The sequence below is a fragment of the Panthera leo genome, chromosome D2 (assembly GCF_018350215.1).
Source record: "Panthera leo isolate Ple1 chromosome D2, P.leo_Ple1_pat1.1, whole genome shotgun sequence".
Lineage (NCBI taxonomy): Eukaryota > Metazoa > Chordata > Mammalia > Carnivora > Felidae > Panthera > Panthera leo.
This window is the reverse complement of record NC_056689.1, coordinates 57,388,763-57,412,577: the sequence shown is the minus strand read 5'-3', so window position 1 is coordinate 57,412,577 and position 23,815 is coordinate 57,388,763. Positions and strand designations below refer to the sequence as shown.

Sequence of the window (23,815 nt, the reverse complement as noted above, 5' to 3'; positions counted from 1 at the left end):
TTGAGGCTTCAGGCCATGTTAGCTCCTCAGAGAGGCCTTTCCAGACCACCTTCAGTAAGAAAGATCTTTGCTTTCCAATATCTTCTCTCCCTTTCTCCCCTTGTTAGGCACATTGCCACACAGCCAAAGGGCTCTATTACCCAGCCTCTCTAACAGCTCGATGCTGTCCTTTAACTTCTGGCCAATGAAATGTAAGACAAAGTGCTATGTGGTGCTTTGAAAACGGTACCTAAAAGGAAAAAGATATGTCCTTCTTTCTCCCCCTTTCCATCTTGTTCCCTGGAATATCAAATACAGTGACTGGGCTCTAGCAGTCATTTTGGGTCATGGGGAAAAAGGGCATTTACTAAGGATGGTACAGCAGAGATCTGGAAAGCCTGAGTCTCTGATGAATTTCTCAAATAACCCAGGGTTGTGTACTTACAGGCCTCTTTTAAGTGGGAGAAAAAGAAACTTCATCTCATTTAAGCCACTACTATCTTTTGTATATTCATCCAAACCTATACCAAACCAATTTAAATATCCCTCCCCTGCCTACACACACTATGCTTTATCATAACATTATTCTCTGGTTTGTCTTCTTAATGGAACTTTTTAACAGTTGGAATTTCTCCTTTCTTTCTTTATTGTTTGTCCCTTCCATCTAGAATGTAAGGTCTGGGAGATGGGCTTTAGCTTCCCTGTTCACTATGGTGTCTTCAGATCCAAAATGATGTCTAGTAGGTACTCAATAAAAATTATTGAAAATTATTGAAATTGTTGAAATTGTTCTGTAGGCTAAAATTCCCCCTACTTATATCAGTATTTCCTTCTGTGATTCTGCTCCTATAGCTAATCAATCTTCTTCTGATCACAACTTCTTTCTTTGGATATGGTTATGTATTTAAATAGGTCTTTCTAGTCTTAGAGTTTTATATATCATTGATATTTTGATCCATTGAGTTTTAATATTCAATTTAACCATCATTTCTAATTTTGTTTTGAGGGGGACATCTATTATCCTCTCTAAGTACCTAAAACAATCAAATTTGAATTATTTTTAGTTTACTACAATATAACCTAAAGTATACATACATTAGAAAGAAATAGGTAGGGGCACCTGGATGGCTCAGTTGGTTAAGCGTTGGACTCTGGATTTCAGCTCAGATCATGATATCACAGTTCATGAGATTGAGCCCCACATCTCATGGGGGCAGAGCCCACATCTCATGGGGGCAGAGCCCCTCTAATAGTGCAGAGCCTCCTTGAGATTTTCTTTCTCCCTTCCTCTCTATGCCCCTCCCTCCCTCTCTCTTTCTCAAAATAAATAAATAAACTTTAAAAAAGAAAGAAAGAAGGGGCACCTGGGTAGCTCAGTTGGTTAAATCTCTGACTTCAGCTCAGGTCATTATCTCACAGTCCATGAGTTCAAGCCCCGGGTCGGGCTCTGTGCTGAGCTCAGAGCCTGGAGCCTGCTTCAGATTCTGTGTCTCCCTTTCTCTCTGCCCCTCCCATGCTCATGCTCTGTCTCTCTCTGTCTCAAAAATAAATAAAAACATTAAAAAAATAAAAAAGAAAGAAAGAAGGTAGAAAATGCTTGGGTTTATGTAATACTTCAAACTTATACTGCTGCTTTAAATAGAATAAAATATTTTAATTTCATTTATTTCTCACTAATGTGCTAAATGGGACAAAGTTGATGCTTTGTAGAGCTGTGTTCCCAGTATTCCAGTGACTGAACATTGATAACTGGTGTTCAGCTTGTCATCTCTTTTGACTCCATTCAGAAAAGCACATGAGATTTCCCTAAAAGTGATTCAAAGACAACCACTCTTATTATGAGAAAATACTTAGCCTACTTTGCAAGTAGTGGAGAACCAAGGAATATTTGTTAACTCCAAAATATTTCTAATGTTTTAAGGGAGGAAAATGAGGAACAATCCAGAACCAAATGGTATTAATGTGTTTAGGGAATCTGTGAGAAGAAATGATAAAATATATTGTGCTCACAGACATGAGAATGAAATCTCCACACTTGAAAGGGTGAGGGTAGATTGTGAAGGGTAAGAGGTTTCAGGGTTTTGTTGGAGCAAATATTGGAGGAGGATTATGAGAGTAGAAGGAAATGTGGAGAGAATGCAAGAAGATATTATGTCAAGGACAGAGTTGGAGAGCACAGTTATCCCCTTAGGACTCCTTTAACTCAGTCTCCTCAGCATTCACACAAGGCTCACACTTAGAGATGCTTAGCAAATGGTATATTTAGTAGAAGTATAGTCTGTCACTTCTGTGTGGGCACCAACAATGCCGTACTTTATCTCACATTTCAAAATGAAAGAAGCAGTCTCTTTCATTACATTTCTTCAGAGACATCAGTAGGCTTTCTACACCAAAGTTATAAAGACCATAGGAAAATATCTACACTGAAATCAATCTGAAGATTTCCTTTCTTTTGTAGAAAAATAAAAGCATAGGAAATAAAGAACCTTCAGAAATGTCAGAAAGTAATTTCAACCAATTGGTGACTTTTAAAACTTAAAGCTCACTGTGTTCTACCTAATGCTATTAGTGTTGTCATTTTTGAAGAAGCTTTGGTATCTTACTAAAATGAATGTTTAATCAAGAAGAGTTTTAGTGATATATTTGGTGACACTAGGGCTCTCAGTGGAGATTCTTAGGCCTTCGCATTTTCCTGCACTTCTGCAAGCTCTTAGGGCTCTTTTCCTCTATCTTCATGATTCTTTTTAATAATAATGACTACTACTTAGTGAGTGCTTATTATACATTTGATGTTATAGTCACCACTTGGCTAATATTACATTTTTAATCCTGGCAAAAACCATGTGAATAAGTATCATGCAGATAAGTCTTATCTATCTCCCCCAATTTCTTAAATTACAAAATAGTCTATCCTTTCCACTACCTCACTGTGGACTGGTGTCCTTTTGCTCTAACCAAGTGGGCCCAGAAGTCTTAAGCAGAGCTGAGTGGTTAATATAGAATATCACAGTGCATTGACCTGGGTTGGGGGTGGGGAGAAGGGACCAGGCTCAGGCAGTGTGAACACTGAAATGGCTGTCTTCCCAGGTCCCTGCTGTGTTGGACAGAAGCATGGTAAGGTATAAGCCGGCACTTACAAGGCCAAAGGGTTGCTAGTCATGGTGGCAGAACTGGATTAGACATATCCATGTGGCTATGAGGCCAAGTCAGCAAGGTTCCAGTCACATAGAAAGACAACTATCCCATGGCCCCTCTCCCCCAAGGAGAGCATCAGATGAATTCTAATTCCTGCTGATATCTTACAAATGAAGACTTTTATTGGATATCTCAGAACTACCAGGTCAATCCTGCTACCAGAAGGAAGATTAGCTCTCTTGCATAAGAAGCAACCCCAATGCCCACCAGGCATCTTTTTGACCAGTATGTAACTATACCTTTTGGGAGCATCTTTTTTCAACTATATAACAGTCCCTTGGACTTATTTGGAGCTCTGGCAGAAGAGGGAGAAGAGAAAGTGTGGGTTGGGTGTTATTAGTGAATCTTCTTTCTCAGAACTTATTACCACTACTGCTGTGGACAGAATTGTCTCCGCCAAATTTGTATGTGAAGTTCTAACCACCAGTATGATTGTATTTGGTGATAGGGCTTTTAGGAGGTAATTAAGGTTAAATGAGATCATAAGGATGGGGTCCTAATCCTATAGAATAGGTAGCCTTATGAAAATGAAGAGCTAAGAGAGCTCGTTTACACACAAGCACTGAGGAAAGGCCATGTGAGGAACAGCAAGAAGGAGGCTGTCTGCAAGCCAGGAAGAGAGCTCTCACCAGAACCTGACCATGCTGGCTTCCTCGTCTTGGAATTCCAGCCTCCAGCACTGTGAGAAAATAAATTTTTGTTGTGTAAGGTACCTACTCTATGGTATTTTGTTATAGCAGTCTGAGTTGGTAAATACAACTACTTTATCATCAGAGCCTTTGTCCTCAGTTACTAGTCATTTTCTTTGGCCAGAGCAGCAGGAATTCTTTTAGTTCTAAAACAAACTGATCAAAGTAATTCAAAGTTGTGAATAACTAATAACTTTAAGTTGGAGGAGGAAGGATTTATCATTTATTTTACTTTTTTTATGTTTATTTATTTATTTTGAGAGAGAGAGCACGTGAGTGAGCATGCGAGTAGGGGAGGAGCAGAGAGAGAGGGAAAGAGAGAATTCCAAGCAGGCTCAACATGTAGAGCCTGACACAGGGCTCACTCTCACAACCCTGAGGTCATGACCTGAGCTGGTAGCAAGAGTCAGGTGCTTAACCAACGGAGCCACCCAGGTGCCTCAGGATTTACCATTTAAAGTAAGGTTTGTTGCAGCCAGTCTCTCTCTCCTTCCCCACTCCCCCCATCCCCAGTCTTGTCACATTTTGCCAAACACACGCGCGCACACACACACACACACACACACTGAGCCTTTTAAGCAAGGAATCTTTCCTCAGTGGCCCTCTGCTTTCTTGATCACCTTCTTTGTACACATATGGTATATGGTGGGAATGGGAACGAGAGGTGATCTGCTTAGTACCTCATTTGTGAAAGGCAGGCCACCTCTGACAGTAAGTTGTTCTTTATGTCCGTGACACATGAGAAACAAAATCCTGTAAAACAGAATCCAGAAGAGGTCACTCATCATCCCCCTCTATAATTAAGAACAATGATTCAGGTTAGCAACCATTAAATATAGAATTAAGAGTGGTTAAGGCTTTGGAATCAGCTCTCTGGGCTTGAGTCTTGGCTCCACAGATTATAGCTACATCAACTTGGGCAAGTCACTTTATTTCTCCAAGTCTTCATTGCCTCATCTGTAAGATGGGGTTATGATAATAGCTATTTAAAGTGTTGTGGAGATTTAGTTGGGTAAACTATATTAAACTTGGTTATCTGAGAGAATTTGGTTATCTAAGTCATCAATAAATGTTAACTTTGTTATTATTTATTTACTAATCACCTCCGGTATAGGACACTATACTTGGAAACACACAGAGGAATAATGCTCTGTTCTTGCCCGCGGGGAGCTTATAAGGATGAAAAACAGCATACAGGATTCCTATGAAATTAAGAGACCTTCATAGATAGCAAGTCTTTTAAAACATCTTTAAAATTCCTATTTTCTTAATAAAGCTACTGTCATGTTTTGCTGCACACTCAGTTTATCTGTCTTCTTAAGCCTTTTGAAGTCAGCTACACTACGCTTTTTTGCATCTTTCCTTCTAGCCCTGTGCACAATATGGCCAAATATTATACCTCATGTATTATTTTTTTTTGTCACTTCCCTGGTGCTTCTCCAAAGCAGACCCTTTGCTTGCATGCAAAGGAAGGAGACTTTCTTGGAAGAACATCTTGTCCAGAGGCTCCACGTATTACATATGGTGACTCTGTCATTTCTTTACAAAGACAGTATATTTTCTCAGAAAAAAAAAAAAAAAAAACCAGCTCTGTAAGAATGATCAGCATATCTTCGTGGTACTGGGTAGGATAAAAACTCTGCTTCTCTGCTCTGTTAGAGCCAGCGCTGCAGTGTTTCTGTAGTTATGCCGTTGTCCAGATAGAGTTATTGCAGCAATCAGTGTGTGTGTGAACAGCGATGCCAATAGTTAGAGCAAGTAAAGGGGAAAAAGTCTTGCCACTTCTTAATGTGCTAAAAATTGCCATGCTGCTATGTGGTTTTAGCATATTGTTAGCTCATCATGTATCTCTTTTTTTATTGAATTTCTCTTTTTTTTAATATGAAATTTACTGTCAAATTTGTTTCCATACAACACCCAGTGCTCATCCCAACAGGTGCCGTCGTCAATGCCCATCTCCCACCCTCCCCTCCTTCCCACCCCCCATCAACCCTCAGTTTATTCTTAGTTTTTAAGAGTCTCTTATGGTTTGGCTTTCTCCCTATTTTTTTCCTTCACCTCCCCCACCACGTATCTTTTGAATTGCTCATCTTCTTGAATGAGTTGAGATGGAAATGTTGATTTGTTTATTGAGTGAGCACATCAGTGTTGCACTGACAAAACAAGAATGTCAATTTTAGGGAAGTTGGTACAACCACAGAGATGGTCAGAATCATTTAGAAATGTTGATAACGTAGGAGGAAAATTATAATTGATTCTGTGAAAAAGGACAGTAACATTTTATCTTTTTCATTCATTTTAATTGTTCAACAAATATTTACCGTACTTCCTACTGTATTTCTTTTTTTTAAAAATTTTTTAACATTTATTTATTTTTGAGAGACAGAAAGAGAGCATGATCAAGGAGGTAGCAGAGAGAGAGGGAGGCACAGAATAGTAGGCTCCAGGCTCTGAGCTGTCAACACAGAGCCTGACACGGGGCTCGAACTCATGGACCACGAGATCATGACCTGAGCGGAAGTCGGATGCTTAACCGACTGAGCCACCCAGGCTCTCCCTTCCTACTGTTTTTCAATGAACCTAAGACTTTATCCATTATAAGAAACATCACCATTTGAGGTAGCAAGAATGGCCAGTTTTGAAATGTCTTACCATCTCCTAGTATTCATGCCCTTGGCTAATCACTCTGTGTGGGCAGGACCAAGTGACTTGTAAAGAATAGAATATGGGAAAACATGGTATGTCACTTCAGAGCTAGGTTGCAAAAGACCATGACTTTAATCTTGCTAAGACTTTCTTTTTGGCATTCTCATTTGCCTTCTTTCTTGCTTGTTTAGAAGCAAGCTGCCATGTTTTATATCTTCTATGGAAAGGCCCATATGAGAGACCTTGAGGCAGCGAGAGCCTTAAGCTTCTGGATACACTGTACATAAAAAAGAATAAAGGAAGCAAGCTCTAGGATGGAATCAGCTGTTCTCAAAAGTTTTGCATCCTAACTTAGTATAGAAACACTTTATCTTTTCTTAGTTTCAACTAGACATAAATGATGTTACTATATATGTGTGTGTGTGTGTGTGTGTGTGTGTGTGTGTGTGTGTGTATGTATGTGTATATATATATATATATGCACAGATATATTTAAATGTATATATATATATTTTTTACTGGTATTTTTACACATTTTTTCCCATTTGCTATGCTTCTGCCTGTTTTGTGTTTTCCCTTTTTTATGCCTTTTTCACTTAGCTGCTTTTTTCTTTCCAGGGATGCAATTTGTTTTTATGGAAAAGATTTGTGGTTACTCATTTTGTGATACTATTTAATTTTTCTGAAACTTCGGTTTCCTATGTATAAATTGGGAATAATAACATCTGCTATATTAGAAATGACTTTTTTATTTCAAGTGACATAAACCCAACTCAGACAAATTTAGGCAGCCAAAGAAAGTAGAAATTCATCAATTCAGTTAACTTCAGAAAGGAGCACAGTTGAGGCAGAGATTGCAATGTTAGGAGAACTGTCTCTTTCCATGTATAAACTCTGTTAGTCTCTGGTCAGCTTCATTTTCTTAGACCAGCTTCTTTCACTTGGCTGGAAGCTTGCTCACCACCAGGTCCTATTTCTTACATCTCGAGACACCTTTGCCACCAGAAAGGAACTGGATTTCTTTCCCAAGTTCCATTTTAATAAATGCCAAGGAAAGACTGATTGATCCATCTTGGTTTATGTTGGTTGTGGGAAAAGGCAGAGGCCAAATTTGGCAATCCTCAAGAAAACTACCTGGTTACAATGTGTGTGTGGAGTGTTATACCAGGTTTTGGAGGATGATCTGAGAGTTAGAAACAAAAATCCTTCTAAAGTACCTGGTTTATGCTTTTGTTCTTGTTTTTCCCTATGAATGTAAAAGGCATAGTCTCATCTGTATATTTGTAAAATAGAGACTCTTGTCTCTACTCTAGCTTCATCGCCAGCCAGTTTGGAGAATTGGGCAAAATGAAATATTACAGTGTAGACTATAAATGCAAAACAAGAGACTAGTATTATCTAATTCTCTCCCTTTAGATATAATTAAGTTTCCTCTAAAAAAGGTTTGACATTAAAAAAATCAATATGAGATTAAAGAGAAACTTTGAGGAGGGAAAATAATTACCCACAATCCTATTTACTTCATGGATTTTTGTATATTCTCTTCCAGGCCTCTTCCACATCACCCAAACATCTACAGACTTACAGTTGTATTTACCTATGCTTTCTATCTTGCTTTTAATATTATGTAATAAATATTCCACATCTTTCGAGGTAGCAATCAGAATGATGACATAATGGCTACATACTATTCCATTATGTTGATGGATCATAGTTTATGCTGTACTTCCTATTTATTGGTTGGATTTCACAGTTGAATATAATTTATTTTTGACTCACGGATTTTGACATTGTAGATTCTTAGGAGTGTACTGGATTAAAGATAAGTTGTACTAACATAAAGTTGTTCACAAATAGGCAATAGTAATACTGTTTGGTAAGTGTTCAACAAATACTTGTTGCATGAGTGAATGTGTCAAAGAATGGGTTTTGTGAAATAAGCACACTTGAATATGGGAAGAGCATTTGGCTGAGGATAAAAGGAGAAGTGAAGTTATGTGCACTTGAAATTGTGTGTGTGTGAGAAAGAGAGATATTGTGTTGCAATATAAGATACCTTTGGTGTCAAGAACTTTGACTTTTTATCTGCCCAGTTCTGTGACCTTAAACAAACCCTTTACTTTCCTTAGCCTCAGTTTCTAGAGGATTCCTAAAGTTCTTTTCAAATAAAAATTATTTGATTATCCGATGACTGTGTACAGATTGTCTGACTGGAGAGAGGATATGGATAATACTTTCCTAATACAGATTACAGAGCTTCACAGAGCAAATTATAGTAATTGTGAGAACTTAACTATCTTGATGGCTGCTGGAAGCTAGTGTCTGCCAAAGACAGTAAGGAACTTGTTTGATTGATAGTTTTAGAGGATAAAGAGGGTAAAGAAAGAGGGAGACTAAAGAAAGCATAAAGAAAGAAAGAAAGCAATGAGAGAATCTTTCTGTGTCATCTACAAATGTGATAAGTAGGGAAAGCAATCGGAAGATCAAATGTGAGCCAAAGGTCATTTTTTAAAGCGAGTGATTTATATGTTCCCATATCTGTGAAAACAACGTAGTGAATTATTAAGCTTGTGCTTTGTAAACATTTAGAAGAAATAGTGATTAGTAAGAGCCACTAAGAAGAAGTCCTGCCAAAATAAATTTGTTTCCTTTTTGGGAGGAGTTAGTGGATTGATATATGAGAGAATTCCATACACAAAGAGTATATTGATTTCAGCTAATCAATTTACAAAGGCTTCCATGTCATACATCTTGTAACTAAAATGATGAATTTGCACCTAAGTGAATTTGCAGTTGATTGAGCAACCATTGTGGTGTGACAGCAAAACAATCTAAGCAATCTTAGGCTCCATTAATAGATGTGTAATGTCCATAAAAAGGGAAATAATGGTCTCCTGGTTATTAAAATTAATAGTGCACAGGAAGGTCCTTGGTTCTCCAGGTGCCCTTTCCTTTCCAAAGTCAGTACTGTGGAGAAGACAAAAGAATAGATGTACAAGCTTAAAAAGGTCAGGGATGAAGAAACTTGAAGCTAACTAGAGATTTTAGGGATAGATGAAGGAAAGAGGAAACTTTCTACTTAAGCCCAAAGGCAGGTATTGTGATAGTGTCAGGCCAGGCAAAATGAGTGTATTATGGGTTTCCTGAGGAATGGTATTATGTCTCACTGACCTTTTAAATCCATTCTTACCCTTAAAGCTGAGTGCACTATGCCTGGAACAGAGGAAATACTCAGTAAACAATTACTGAATAAGTGGTAAATGCAAATGCATGAATGGGTTGCCTTACAAGCAGAGAAGATGCCCTGCTCGTACTTCTGTCCCTCCAGACCACTGAAACAGAATAGATTGTACTTCACCCAGGGCAGTGCTATTGCCTGCAACATTGTGCAAAGAAGATACTCCAATGATAGAGTTTATAAACATCCTATCCAAATCTTTTTTTCAGATAAGGAAATGGGATCCCCAGAGACACCAAGAGACTTGTCGAAGATTCCATAGTTAATTAGGAACACAATTGGTTTAGGAAATGCTGGTCTCTTGGATCCTAGTCCAGCCAATCTTTTCCCCTGTCTCCTTTCTACTCTCTTGCTCCCTGCTTCACCTGTTTTATAGACAAATCCCTTAATACATTTTCCACCTGAGCACTTGTTATAAATGGACTTCTGTCATTCATTTCTGAGCATATTCCCTGCCTTCACTTTTTGCCTTCCAAACGGATCTGTATACTTGTTTTTGTACTGGTTTGGCCTCTTTGCATCTTCCCTGCACCCCTTACTTCTCCCAATCTGAGATTTTGGCCCTTAATGCTATCCCAGTTATTTCTTTTTCTCTTAAAAAGCCAAGGATAATGGTTTTATAAGTTATCTATTTCTGTGTAGCAGACTACCCCAAAGCTAAGTGCCTTAAGCTACAAACAGTTATCATCTCAGTTTCTATGGGTAAGGAATGTGGGAGCTTCTTAGCTGGGTGGTTTTGATTTAAGGTCTCTCATGAAGTTTCAGTCAAGGTATTGTCTGAGACTGCAGTCTCATCTCAAGGCTCAACATGGTGAGAATCCATTCACAAACTCATTCACATGGTTTTGGGTAGGCCTCAGTTCCTCACTGGCTGTTAGTCAGAGGCTGGACCTTTCCACAGGTTGCCTGAGTGTCCTCATGATATAGCAGCTGATTTCACCCAGAGCTAGTGAGCTAAGAGACAGGGAGGAGAGAAAGAAAAAGAGGGAGAGGGAGAGAAAAGCCATTGCCTTTTATAACCCAATCTTGGAAATGACGTACCATCTGCCACATGTTATTTGTCACACAGATCTTCCTGGTACAGTAAAGGAAGGGACTATACAAGAGTGTGCATACCAAGAGGTGGGGACCACTAGGGTCTATCTTGGAGGCTGGCTGTACAAGAATACAAAGTACTTTTTGGCAAGGAGATCCAGAAACAATTAAATTTATTTAAAAGTTATCTTAAAGGGGGAACACATTTATGTAGTCCAAAAATAAAGTACAAAAATATATTGCCCTTATCTTTTCCCCTTCTCATAGGTAACCATTTTAAAAATTTCTTGTATATTAATTTAGAGCAGAAGTTGGAAAATTATCTTACAAAGGGTCACATAGTAAATATTTTAGGCTTTATAGACCATATAGTCTTAGTTGCAACTGCTTAATTCTGTTGTGGCATGAAGTGCTCATAGACAATAGTTAACAAGAGAGGATGGCTTGGTGTCAATAAAACTTTTAGACGTTGAAATTTGAATTAAAAAATTTTGTGTTATGAATATTGTTATTCTTTTGATTATTTCAGCCATTAAAAAATGTCAAAATCATTCTTAGCTTGTGGGTTGTATTAAAGTAGGCTGATTTTGCCCACTGGCAGTAGCTTGCCAACCCGTTCTAGGCTTTCTTTATGCAAATAAAAGCAAATATGAATATACAGTCTTATTTTTTCCCACTAAGAACATTAAACAATTCTGGGTCACTTCAGAGCAAGCCTCTTATCTGTAGTCTGTCAACTTTCAGTTGTTAGAAATTCTGCTGACAACTACCTGCGTCTTCAGGAACCATTCAACATGCATACTTCTTCACAAAGCTGGGCTTTTCCTCCCTTTTTCCGGAATGAGGAAACTTTTAGTATGTAGTATTTGGATCAGTAGGGCCAGAGGAGATCTTGGATATAATTTTGTTCACTTCCTCACTCCTTTTTCTATTTTATAGGCAAGGAATCTGAAAGTCTAGAATTTTTAAATTTTATTTTAGCCAAGATAGAGCTAGTACTACAACCCTGGTCAAAAGAAAGCCTTTCTCAGAAAACATGAATAGACACTTCTCTAAAGAAGACATCCGGATGGCCAACAGGCACATGAAAAGATGTTCAACGTCGCTCCTTATCAGGGAAATACAAATCAAAACCACACTCAGATATCACCTCACGCCAGTCAGAGTGGCCAAAATGAAGAAATCAGGGGACTATAGATGCTGGAGAGGATGTGGAGAAACAGGAACCCTCTTGCACTGTTGGTGGGAATGCAAATTGGTGCAGCCGCTCTGGAAAGCAGTGTGGAGGTTCCTCAGAAAATTAAAAATAGACCTACCCTATGACCCAGCAATAGCACTGCTAGGAATTTATCCAAGGGATACAGGAGTACTGATGCATAGAGGCACTTGTACCCCAATGTTTATAGCAGCACTCTCAACAATAGCCAAATTATGGAAAGAGCCTAAATGTCCATCAACTGATGAATGGATAAAGAAATTGTGGTTTATATACACAATGGAATACTACGTGGCAATGAGAAAAAATGAAATATGGCCTTTTGTAGCAACATGGATGGAACTGGAGAGTGTGATGCTAAGTGAAATAAGCCATACAGAGAAAGACAGATACCATATGGTTTCACTCTTATGTGGATCCTGAGAAACGTAACAGAAACCCATGGGGGAGGGGAAGGAAAAAAAAAAAAAAAAAGAGGTTAGAGTGGGAGAGAGCCAAAGCATAAGAGACTGTTAAAAACAGAGAACAAACTGAGGGTTGATGGGGGGTGGGAGGGAGGGCAGGGTGGGTGATGGGTATTGAGGAGGGCACCTTTTGGGATGAGCACTGGGTGTTGTATGGAAACCAATTTGACAGTAAATTTCATATATTAAAAAATTAAAAAAAAAATTAAAAAAAAATTAAAAAAAAAAAAAAAAGAAAGCCTTTCTTTGCTGTAGGTCATAAACAGCAGGAAAATGGAAGATTATAGGATCTGAGGTAGTCACTGTTATTGAAGCTTCCAATTTCTCTGTTCCTTTGCCTGGCATGATGACAATGGTGTATGTGTCTGGAACTTTGTGTCTGTTGTGTTTGTTTATGAGGGCACATTCAGTGTACCAAGGGTATTAATAGGAATGTGGCGGGATGTTGATGGCTGCATCAGGGTCCAGGGAGGACTAAAAGAAGGGGTGGGTTTGTGGAGGAAATGTGGGATTTGATGTTAGTAGATAAATAAAAGCTTTGTGCAGTTGGCTTTTTGTTTGGTTTGGTGGGTTTTTTGTTCTTGTTGTTGTTTGTTTATTTTTTGTTTTTGTTTTTAGAGTTTGGGGGCAGGGTTTCATTGTCCTGTAAAGAATAAGGATGCTTAAGGGAGGAGTTGTATTATAACTTTCATTTAATGTGTCCTAATAACTGCCTTTTTCATCCTTCACCTTGGTGAGCTTGGTGGAAGAAGCATATGTCAGATTTAAAGGTGCCTTAAAGACATGTGAATGTTTTGTTGTCAGTGCTGGGAAGTGGATGGTTAGGAGGGAAGGCATTAAGATTAGAAGGTATTTAGGGAAATAGGTTGATGACAATTAAACAGATCAAACTTTTCCCACTACCTAAAAAGCTAATGTGAAGTATGCCTCCTTTTTCTCATACTTCAGGCAGTGTTTGCTAATCATGAGGTTCACTAAATCAGAATCTGTTTCCATGAGTGGGTAATCTTACCTCTATTATACCATATTTTTTCTCTCAGTTCAGCTGTATGTGCTCTATATGTTTCAGTACTCTCTAGTCATATTATAATTTTGTTTTCTACATTTAATTCTTTTTTTCCTACCTTTAATTCTTATGTAGTCTTTTCTTCATTCCTCCTATTCACCTTTAAACCTCCTCCCACTGGCAGAAAACTAGTTTTAAAAATCACAGTTCTTCTATTATTTCTTTTCTGAGAGCACTCATTTTTTATAAATTTTATAAATTTTTATAAATTCATTCAACAAGCTACTACTTCCAGGAAAAAACCCTGATGTTTTGAGGTTTGCTTTCTAGCAGGGGAAGACAGATAATAAATAATAAACATTATCCCTGAATAAGTATAGTATTTTAAAACGGTAATGTAGCCTAATCCCACTTTCAGGAAGATGGAGTAGATGTATTTTCCGCTAGTATTCTTGTTAAATACAATTAAAACCCTTAATATATATAATAAATATAAAAAGAAAGGTAGGAGAAGAAGGCAGATCAGGACCCAAGCAATGACATAGTGATGAATTTCTGGGGTTTTCATTTGCTTCATATGTCCCAGACTTGACATTGAAGAAGCCAGCAACCTAAAAATGCTGATGCATGCACACAAAAAAGCCCCAACAAAACCAATTCTCTCTAGCCAAAAGATCAGTAAAGGAGCAACCTAGTAAGACAGAAAACTTTTAGACAATAACTACTCTACTCCAGCTAAACAGGACACAAAAAATTGTGTCCCTCCTTACCATGTTAACAAAGGCTGAGTGGAGATTCTCTACTCTTGTAAAGCTCTAATGCTGTTCTCCAGCACTCTTATCAAAGCAATGTCAGATAAGTTCAAGTAGTGAACCTGGGCTGTCATTCCTCGTGACTGTTAATGAGGTGCCCTTTTCCTTTTCCACTGTGATGTCAATAGAGACTAGAGAGCTGGAACTCACACCCCCACCCAGCGGTGACAAAGAGCTCCCCTTGGGTGTCAGTGGAGGCTGATTGGGTAACCTGTACTTTTACTTCCACCTGGTAGTAATAACGCAGTGCCCTCACTTCTATCAAAGTGGTGTCCAAAAAAACAAAAAAACTAGTTAAATAAAGGTTTAAAGAAGACTCAGAGTCTCATAACATAATATAAAACTGCCTAGGTTTCATTTGGAGATTATTTGTCATAGCAAGAACCATTTCTTAAATTGAATGAAAAAAGATAATACAGTGCTATCTTAGTCAATTTTTTATGAAGACACTAATCCCATTCATGAGGTCTCTGCCCTCATAACCTAATTACCTTCTAAAAACCTCACCTCCTCATATCATCACATTGGGAGTTAACATTTCATGATATGAATTTTGAGGGACACAGACAATTCAGTCCTTTATAGATGCCAATACTGAGATAAAAAGAGATGTTAGAATTATCTGACAAAGATTTTAAAGTAACTATGAGAGAAATGCTTCAATGAGCAATTAGGAATATAGTTGAAATAAATGGAAAATAGAAAATCTCTGCAAAGAAATAGAAGGTATAAAGAAGAATCAATGGGAATTTTAGAACTTGAAAATACAGTAACCAGAATAAAAGAGCTCATTGGATAGAGCAGAGTGGAGAAAACAGAGGAAAGAATCAGTGAGCTGGAAAATAGAACAATAGGAAATATTCAATTTGAGCAAAAGGAAAGAAAAAACACTTAAAAAAAGAGCAGAGCCCCAGGGACTTGTGGTATTGTAACAAATGAGCTAATAATTTTGTCATTAGAGTCCTGGAAGGAGAGGAAAAGGGGGCTGATAAAGCACTTGAAGATATAATGGCTGAAAACTTGGCAAGAGATGTAAACCTACAAATTCAAGAAGATAAGTGAACCCCACATAAGACTAGCCCAAAGAAATACACATCAAGGCACATAATAATTAAACTTCCGAAAACTAAAAACAAAATTTGAAAGCCTCTAAAGAGACACCTATAGGGAAAAGCATTTCAAATGATAGCATATTTCTTACCTATAGGAAAAGCATTACAAATGATAGCATATTTCTCATCAGAAAACAAGGAGACCAGAAGGAAGTGGCACAGTATTTTTCAAGTTCTGAAAGAAAAGAAATGTCAATCCAGAAATCTATATCCAGTGAAAATATACTTCAGGATTAAGGGAGAAAACAAGACACACGCAGATCAAGAAAAATAAATAGAATTTGTCACCAGCAGACCTATCCTAAAAGAATGGCTTAAAAAAAGTTCTCTAAAGACAGATACCATATGTTTTCACTCTTATGTGGATCCTGAGAAACTTAACAGAAACCCATGGGGGAGGGGAAGGAAAAAAAAAAGAGGTTAGAGTGGGAGAGAGCCAAAGCATAAGAGACTCTTAAAAACTGAGAACAAACTGAGGGGTGATGGGGGGTGGGAGGGAGGGGAGGGTGGGTGATGGGTATTGAGGAGGGCACCTTTTGGGATGAGCATTGGGTGTTGTATGGAAACCAATTTGACAATAAATTTCATATATTGAAAAAAAAAGTTCTCTAATTAGAAAGGAAACAACAAAAGAAGGAACTTGGAATATTAGGAAATGAGAATATCATAAACAAAAATACATGTAAATACAATAGACTTTTCTTCTTTTGAGTTTCTAGATTGTTTGACAGTTGAAACAAAATTTATAGCACTTTCTGATGTGGTTCTAATGTTAAGTAGATGAAATATTTTTTAAAATTATAAATGGGGGGTGAGTACCTGGGTGGCTCAGTTGGTTAAGTGCCTGACTTCAGCTCAGGTCGTGATCTCACAGCTCACAAGTTCAAGCCCCGCATCAGGCTCTGTGCTGACAGTTCAGAGCCTGGAGCCTGCTTCAGATTCTGTGTCTCCCTCTATCTTTGCCCCTCCCCTACTCGTGCTCTGTCTCTCTCTTTCCCAAAAATAAATAAACATAAAATTATAAATGGGGGATGGTAAAGGGATGTAAAGTGAGGTAAGGTTTTTATTTTTCTCTTGACCTGGTAAAATGACAACACTAATACTTATGTATATATAAGGTAATACCTAGAGCAACCACTAAAAGAGCTATACAAAAAGTGCTATACAAAGAGACAAAGTCAAGGGGCACCTGGATGGCTCAGTCAGTTAAGCATCCAACTTCGCTCAGGTCATGATCTCATGGTTCGTGGGTTTGAGCCCTGCATTGGGTTCTGTGTTGACAGCTCCGACCCTTCAGATCCTGTCTTCCTCTCTCTCTGCCCCTCCCCCACTTGCACTCTGTCTCCCTCTCTCTCGAAAATAAATAAACATTTTAAAAAAGAGAGAGAGGGGTGCCTGGGTGGCTCAGTCAGTTGGGCGTCTGACTTCAGCTCAGGTCACGATCTCATGGTCCGTGAGTTCGAGCCCCGCGTCGGGCTCTGGGCTGATGGCTCAGAGCCTGGAGCCTGCTTCCGATTCTGTGTCTCCCTCTCTCTCTGCCCCTCCCACATTCATGCTCTGTCTCTCTCTGTCTCAAAAATAAATAAACGTTAAAAAAAAATAAAAAAAACATATAAATAAATAAAAAAGAGAGAGAGTCAAAAACACTTAAGATCAAATGGAATTCTAAAAAAATCCTTAAGTAACTCCTAACAGGGTCAGAAGAAAATAGAGAAAGAAAAACAGAAAAATGGAAAACAAAAAATAAAATGGAAGACTTAAGCCCTAACATATCAATAAACATACTTATTAAAAGACAGAGATTGGATAAGTGGATTCAAAATTGTGACTTTTGGATGCCTGGGTGGCCCAGTAGATTAAGTGTCTGACTCATGATTTCTGCTCAGGTCATGGTCTCACGGGTTTGTGAGATTGAGCTTTGCATCAGGCTTTGCGCTAACAGCACCATTGGGCCTGCTTAGGATTCATTCTCTCCCTGTCTCTCTGCCCAACCCCAACTCCCCCAGATAAAAATAAACTTAAAAAAATAAGTAAGAATTTTAAAACATTGTGACTTTTCTACGCTGTCCTCAGAAAACTTATTTCAAATATAATGACATAGGTAGATTGAAAGTAAAAGGATGGGGAAAAGTCTACTACGCAATCATTAATCAAAGGAAAGCAGGAGTAGCTATACTAATATCAGATAATATGTCAGCTGATGGATGTGTTAATTAACTTAATGGGTGATCCCTTCACTGTTTATATATATATCATATCATCATATTGTGTACTTTAAATACTTACAATTTTGTCAATTCTACCTCAGTAAAGCTGAGAAAAATCAGATAAAATAGACTTCAAAGAAAGAAAATTACCAGAAGCACAGAGAGAGAGACATTGCATAGCGATAAAAGGGTCAAAACACCAAGAAAACAACAATCCTCAGTGTGTATGCACGAAATAATATATAATTGCAAATATATTAAGCACAAAAACCTGATAGAACTGAAAAGAGAAATAGATAACTCCACAGTTATAGTTGGAGACTTCAAAACCTTTCTCTCAACAATTGTATGTATTGACTGTACAGAAAATTAGCAGGATGTAGAAAGAACTCAACAATGCCATTAATCAAGAGGATCTAATCCTTTATAGAACATTCCACCCAACAACAGCAGAATACACATTCTTTTCAAGTGCCCACAGAACATATGCTAAGATAGACTATATCCTGGGTCACAAGACAAACTCAACAAATTAAAAATAATTGAAACCTTATACAGTGTGTTATCCAACCACAAGAGAAACAAGATGAAGATCAATAACAAAAAGATAGCAGGAAATTCTCTAAACACTTGGAAACTAAACAATACACAAAACACTAACCAATTCATAGGCCAGAGAGGAAGTCTCAAGAGAAATTTGAAAAATCCATTGAACTGAATGAAAATACAACATTTCAAAATATATGGGACACAGTTAAAGCAGTGCTGAGAGGGAAACCTGTAGCACTAAATGCACACATTAGAAAAGAAGGAAAGTCTTCAGTCAATAATCTAAGCTCCCAATTAAGAACATAAAAGAAAAGCAAAATAAACCAAAAGTTGGGAGAAGTAAGTAAATAATAAAGAGCAGAAATCAATGAAATTGAAAACGGAAAAGGAATAGGAAAAAAATCAATGAAACAAAATGCTGATTCTTTGAAAAGAGCAATAAAATTGATAGGCTAGTAAAACAGAAAAAGAGAGAAACACAAATCACCAATATCAGGAATGAAATAGGCTATTACTGAGCCCATGCAGACATCAAAAGTATAATAAGGGCATACTACAAACAACTCTACATGCATTAATTTGTCAACTTAAAGTAATGGACTGTTTCCTAAAAAAACACAAGCTACCACAATTTACCCAATGTGAAATAGCATCTGCATAGTTGTGTACTATGAAAATTGAATTCATAATTTTAAAACTTTCAGGAAAGAAATTTCCAGACTCAGATGGTTTCACTGTAGAATTCTATTGAAGTAACAGCAATTTTTTGCAATTTCTTCAGAAAATAAAAGGGACCATTTCCCAATTCATTTTATTCATTTCAGTTCATTCAGTATTGCCTTGATATTGAAACTAGAAAAACAGTACATATAAAGAAGACTAAAGAATAACATTCTTCCTTAATGTAGATGCAAAAATCCTTAACAAACTAGCAAATTTAGCAATGAGAATTCAGCAATATGTAAGAAGAATTATACACCATGACCAAGTGGGTTTTATTCCAAGAATGTGAAAGCTGGGTCAATATTCAAAAAGCAATCAATGTAATCCACCATATTAACACACTAAAGAAGAAATATGATACATATCAACTGATGCATAAAAAGTATTTGACAAAATTCAACATCCATTTGTGTTAAAAACTCAAACTAATAGGAATAGAGGGGGACTTCCTGAAATTGGGAAAACACATATAAATCCTACAACGAACATTCTGTTTAATGGTGAAAAACTAAATACTTTCCCCTGAAGACTGGGAAGAAGACAAGGGTGTCTGTTCTCAAAACTCTTGTTGAAGATAATGCTGAAAGTTCTAGCTGCTGCAATAAAATAAGAGAATGAAATAAAGGCATACAGAACAGAAAGAACAAAACTGTCTCTGTTTGCAGATAATATGCTTGCCTATGTAGAATCTTCAGGAATTTACAAAAAATGAAAACCTATATTTCACATCTTATACAAATAGTAACTCAAAATGGATTCTAGACTTAAAAATAATGTAAAACTCTGAACTTTATTTATTTGTTTGTTATTTTTTAACTAGGCTTCACGCTCAGTGTGGAGCTCAACATGAGGCTTGAACTCATGACTTTGAGATCAAGACCTGAGCTGAGATCAAGAGTCAGATGTTTGACTGACCACCCAGGCACCCCAAAACTACAATCTTTTTAAAAATTTTTTTTGTCTTTTATTTTTTTAATTTTATATTTTTAAATTTAATTTAAATTTTAATTTAAAATTAATTAACTAATTAATTAATTAAAATTAATTAATTTTAAATTTTTAAATTTACATCCAAATTAGTTAGCATATAGTGCAACAATGATTTCAGGAGTAGATTCCTTAATACTCCTTACCCATTTAGCCCATCCCCCCTCCCACAACCCCTCCAGTAGCCCTCTGTTTGTTCTCCATATTTATGAGTCTCTTATGTTTTATCCCCCTCTCTGTTTTTATATTATTTTTATTTCCCTTCCCTTATGTTCATCTGTTTGTCTCTTAAAGTCCTCATATGAGTGATGTCATATGATTTTTGTCTTTGTCTGACTAATTTCACTTAGCATAATACCCTCCAGTTCCAGCCACATAGTTGCAAATGGCAAGATTTCATTCTTTTTGATTGCTGAGTAATACTCCATTGTACATATATACCACATCTTCTTTATCCATTCATCCACCAATGGACATTTGGGCTCTTTCCATACTTTGGCTATTGTTGATAGTGCTGCTATAAACATGGGGGTGCATGTGTCCCTTTGAAACAGCACACCTGTATCCCTTGGATAAATGGCTAGTAGTGCAATTGCTGTGTCCTAGGGTAGTTATATTTTTAGCTTTTTGAGGAACCTCCCTACTGTTTTCCAGAGTGGCTACACCAGCTTACATTCCCACCAACAATGCAAAAGAGATCCTCTTTCTCCGCATCCTTGCCAACATCTGTCGTTGCCCGAGTTGTTAATGTTAGCCATTCTGATAGGTGTGAGGTGGTATCTCACTCTGGTTTCGATTTGTATTTCCCTGATGATGAGTGATGGGGAGCATTTTTTCATGTGTCGGTTGGCTATCTGGGTGTCTTCTTTGGAGAAGTGTCTATTCATGTCTTTTGCCCATTTCTTCACTGGATTATTTGTTTTTGGGTGTTGAGTTTGGTAAGTTCTTTGTAGATTTTGGATACTAACCCTTGATCTGATATGTCTTTGCAGATATCTTCTCCCATTCTGTCGGTTGCCTTTTAGTTTGGCTGATTGTTTCCTTCGCTGTGCAGAAGCTTTTTATTTTGATGAAGTCCCAGTAGTTCATTTTTGCTTTTATTTCCCTTGCCTCTGGAGACGTGTTGAGTAACAGGTTGCTGCGGCCAAGATCAAAGAGGTTTTTGTCTGCTTTCCCCTCGAGGATTTTGATGGCTTTCGGTCTTACATTTAGGTCTTTCATCCATTTTGAGTTTATTTTTGTGTATGGTGTAAGAAGGTGGTCCAGGTTCATTCTTCTGCGTGTTGCTGTTTAGTTTTCCCAGCACCACTTGCTGAAGAGACTGTCTTTATTCCATTGGATATTCTTTCCTGCTTTGTCAAAGATTAGTTGGCTATATGTTTGTGGATCCATTTCTGCATTCTCTCTTCTGTTCCATTGATCTGAGTGTCTGTTCTTGTGCCAGTACCATACTATCTTGATGGTTATAGCTTTGTAGTATAGCTTGAAGTCTGGGATTGTGATACCTCCTGCTTTGGTTTTCTTTTTCAAGATTGCTTTGGCTATTCGGGGTCTTTTGTGGTTCCATACAAATGTTAGGATTATTTGTTCTAGCTCTGTGAAGAATGCTGGTGTTATTTTGATAGGGATTGCATTGAATATGTAGATTCCTTTGGGTATTATTGACATTTTAACAATATTTTTTTCTTCCTATCCAGGAGCATGGAATCTTTTTCCATTTTTTGTGTCTTCTTCAATTTCTTTCATAAGCTTTCTATAGTTTTCATTGTATAGATTTTTCACCTCTTTGGTTAGATTTATTCCTAGGTATTTTATGGTTTTGGTGCAACTGTAAATGGGATCGATTACTTGATATTTCTTTCTGTCGCTTCCTTGTTGGTGTATAGGAATGCAACTGATTTCTGTGCATTGATTTTAGATCCTGCAACTTTGCTGAATTCATGCATCAATTCTAGCAGTTTTTTGGTGGAATCTTTTGGGTTTTCCACATGGAGTATCATGTCATCTGCAAAGAGTGAAAGTTTGACCTCCTCCTGGCTGATTTGGATGCCTTTTATTTCTTTGTGTTGTCTGATTGCAGAGGCTAAGACTTCCAATACTGTGCTGAATAACAGTGGTGAGAGCGGACATCCCTGTCTTGTTCCTGACCTTAGGGGGAAAGCTGTCAGTTTTTCCCCATTGAAGATGATATTAGCGTTGGGTCGTTCCTATATGGCTTTTATGATCTCAAGGTATAATCCTTCTGTCCCTACTTTCCTGAGGGTTTTTATCAAGAAAGGATGCTGTATTTTGTCAAATGCTTTCTCTGCGTCTATTGAGAGGATCATATGGTTCATCATGACATGATCATATGTTCATATGACAACATCAAAGGTTCCTTGTCCTTTCTTTTATTGATGTGATGAATCACGTTAATTGTTTTGCGGATATTGAACCAGCCCAGCACCCCAGGTATAAATCCCACTTGGTCATGGTGAATAATTTTTTTAATATATTGTTGGATCCAGTTGGCTAATATCTTGTTGAGGATTTTTGCATCCATGTTAATCAGGGAAATTCGTCTCTAGTTCTTCTTTTTAGTGGGGTCTCTGTCTGGTTTTGATTCCAAAACCAGAGTTTGGAAGTTTTCCTTCCATTTCTATTTTTTGGAACAGCTTCAAGAGAATAGGTGTTAACTCTTCCTTAAATGTTTGGTAGAATTCCCCTGGAAAGCCATCTGGCCCTGGACTCTTGTTTTTTGGCAGATTTTTGATTACTAATTCAATTTCCTTACTGGTTATAGGTCTGTTCAAATTTTCTGTTTCTTCCTGTTTCAGTTTTGGTAGTGTATATGTTTCTAGGTATTTGTCCATTTCTTCCAGATTGCCCATTTCTATTGGCATATAATTGCTCGTAATAGTCTCTTATTATTGTTTTTATTTCTGCTGTGTTGGTTGTGATCTCTCCTGTTTCATTCTTGATTTTATTTATTTGGGTCCTTTCCTTTTTCTTTTTGATCAAACTGGCTAGTGGTTTATCAATTTTGTTAATTCTTTCAAAGAACCAGCTTCTGGTTTCATTGATCTGTTCTACTGGTTTTTTTTTGGGGGGGGGGTCTCGATAGCATTAATTTCTGTTCTAATCTTTATTATTTCCTGCCTTCTGCTGGTTTTGGGTTTTATTTGGTGTTCTTTTTCCAGCTCTTCAATGTGTAAGGTTAGGTTGTGTATCTGAGATCTTTCTTCCTTCTTTAGAAAGGCCTGGATTGCTATATACTTTCCTCTTATGACTGCCTTTGCTGCATCCCAGAGGTTTGGGGTTGTGGTATTATCATTTCATTGGCTTCCATATACCTTTTAATTTCCTCTTTAACTTCTTGTTTAGCCCATTCTTTCTTTAGTAGGATGTTCTTCAGTCTCCAAGTATTTGTTACCTTTCCAAATTTTTTCTTGTGGTTGATTTTGAGTTTCATAGCATTGTAGTCTGAAAATATGCACGGTATGATCTTGATCTTTTTGTACTTGCTGAGGGCTGATTTGTGTCCCAGTATATAGTCTATTCTGGAGAACGTTCCATGTGCACTGGAGAAGAATGTATATTCTGCTGCTTTAGGATGAAATGTTCTGAATATATCTGTTAAGTCCATCTGGCCCAATGTGTCATTCAAAGCCATTGTTTCCTTGTTGATTTTTCTTGATTAGATGATCTGTGCATTGCTGTGAGTGGGGTGTTGAAGTCTCCTACTATTATGGTATTACTATTGACGAGTTTCTTTATGTTTGTGATTAATTGATTTATATATTTGGGTGCTTTCACATTTGGTGCATAAATGTTTACAATTGTTAGGTCTTTGTGGATAGATCCCTTGATTATGATATAATGCCCTTCTGCATCTCTTGATACAGTCTTTATTTTAAAGTCTAGATTGTCTGACATAAGTATGGCTACTCTGGCTTTCTTTTGTTGACCATTAGCATG

At 37.4% G+C, this 23,815-nt stretch overlaps 1 protein-coding gene and 1 long non-coding RNA gene across 3 annotated transcripts in view; one reads left to right on the top strand and one right to left on the bottom strand.

Moving 5' to 3' along the window:
• The window catches only part of LOC122201924, a 29,844-nt gene extending 15,464 nt beyond the window's left edge, over positions 1-14,380 (bottom strand). The window contains exons 1-2 of the long non-coding RNA XR_006194376.1: positions 14,239-14,380; positions 4,544-4,616 (exon numbers count right to left, since the gene is read on the bottom strand). This is a non-coding gene — a long non-coding RNA (uncharacterized LOC122201924). The remainder of the gene's footprint in view (positions 1-4,543; positions 4,617-14,238) is intronic.
• HPSE2 (heparanase 2 (inactive)) overlaps positions 1-23,815 on the top strand; it is a 676,598-nt gene that overhangs the window by 194,274 nt on the left and 458,509 nt on the right. The window lies entirely within an intron of this gene.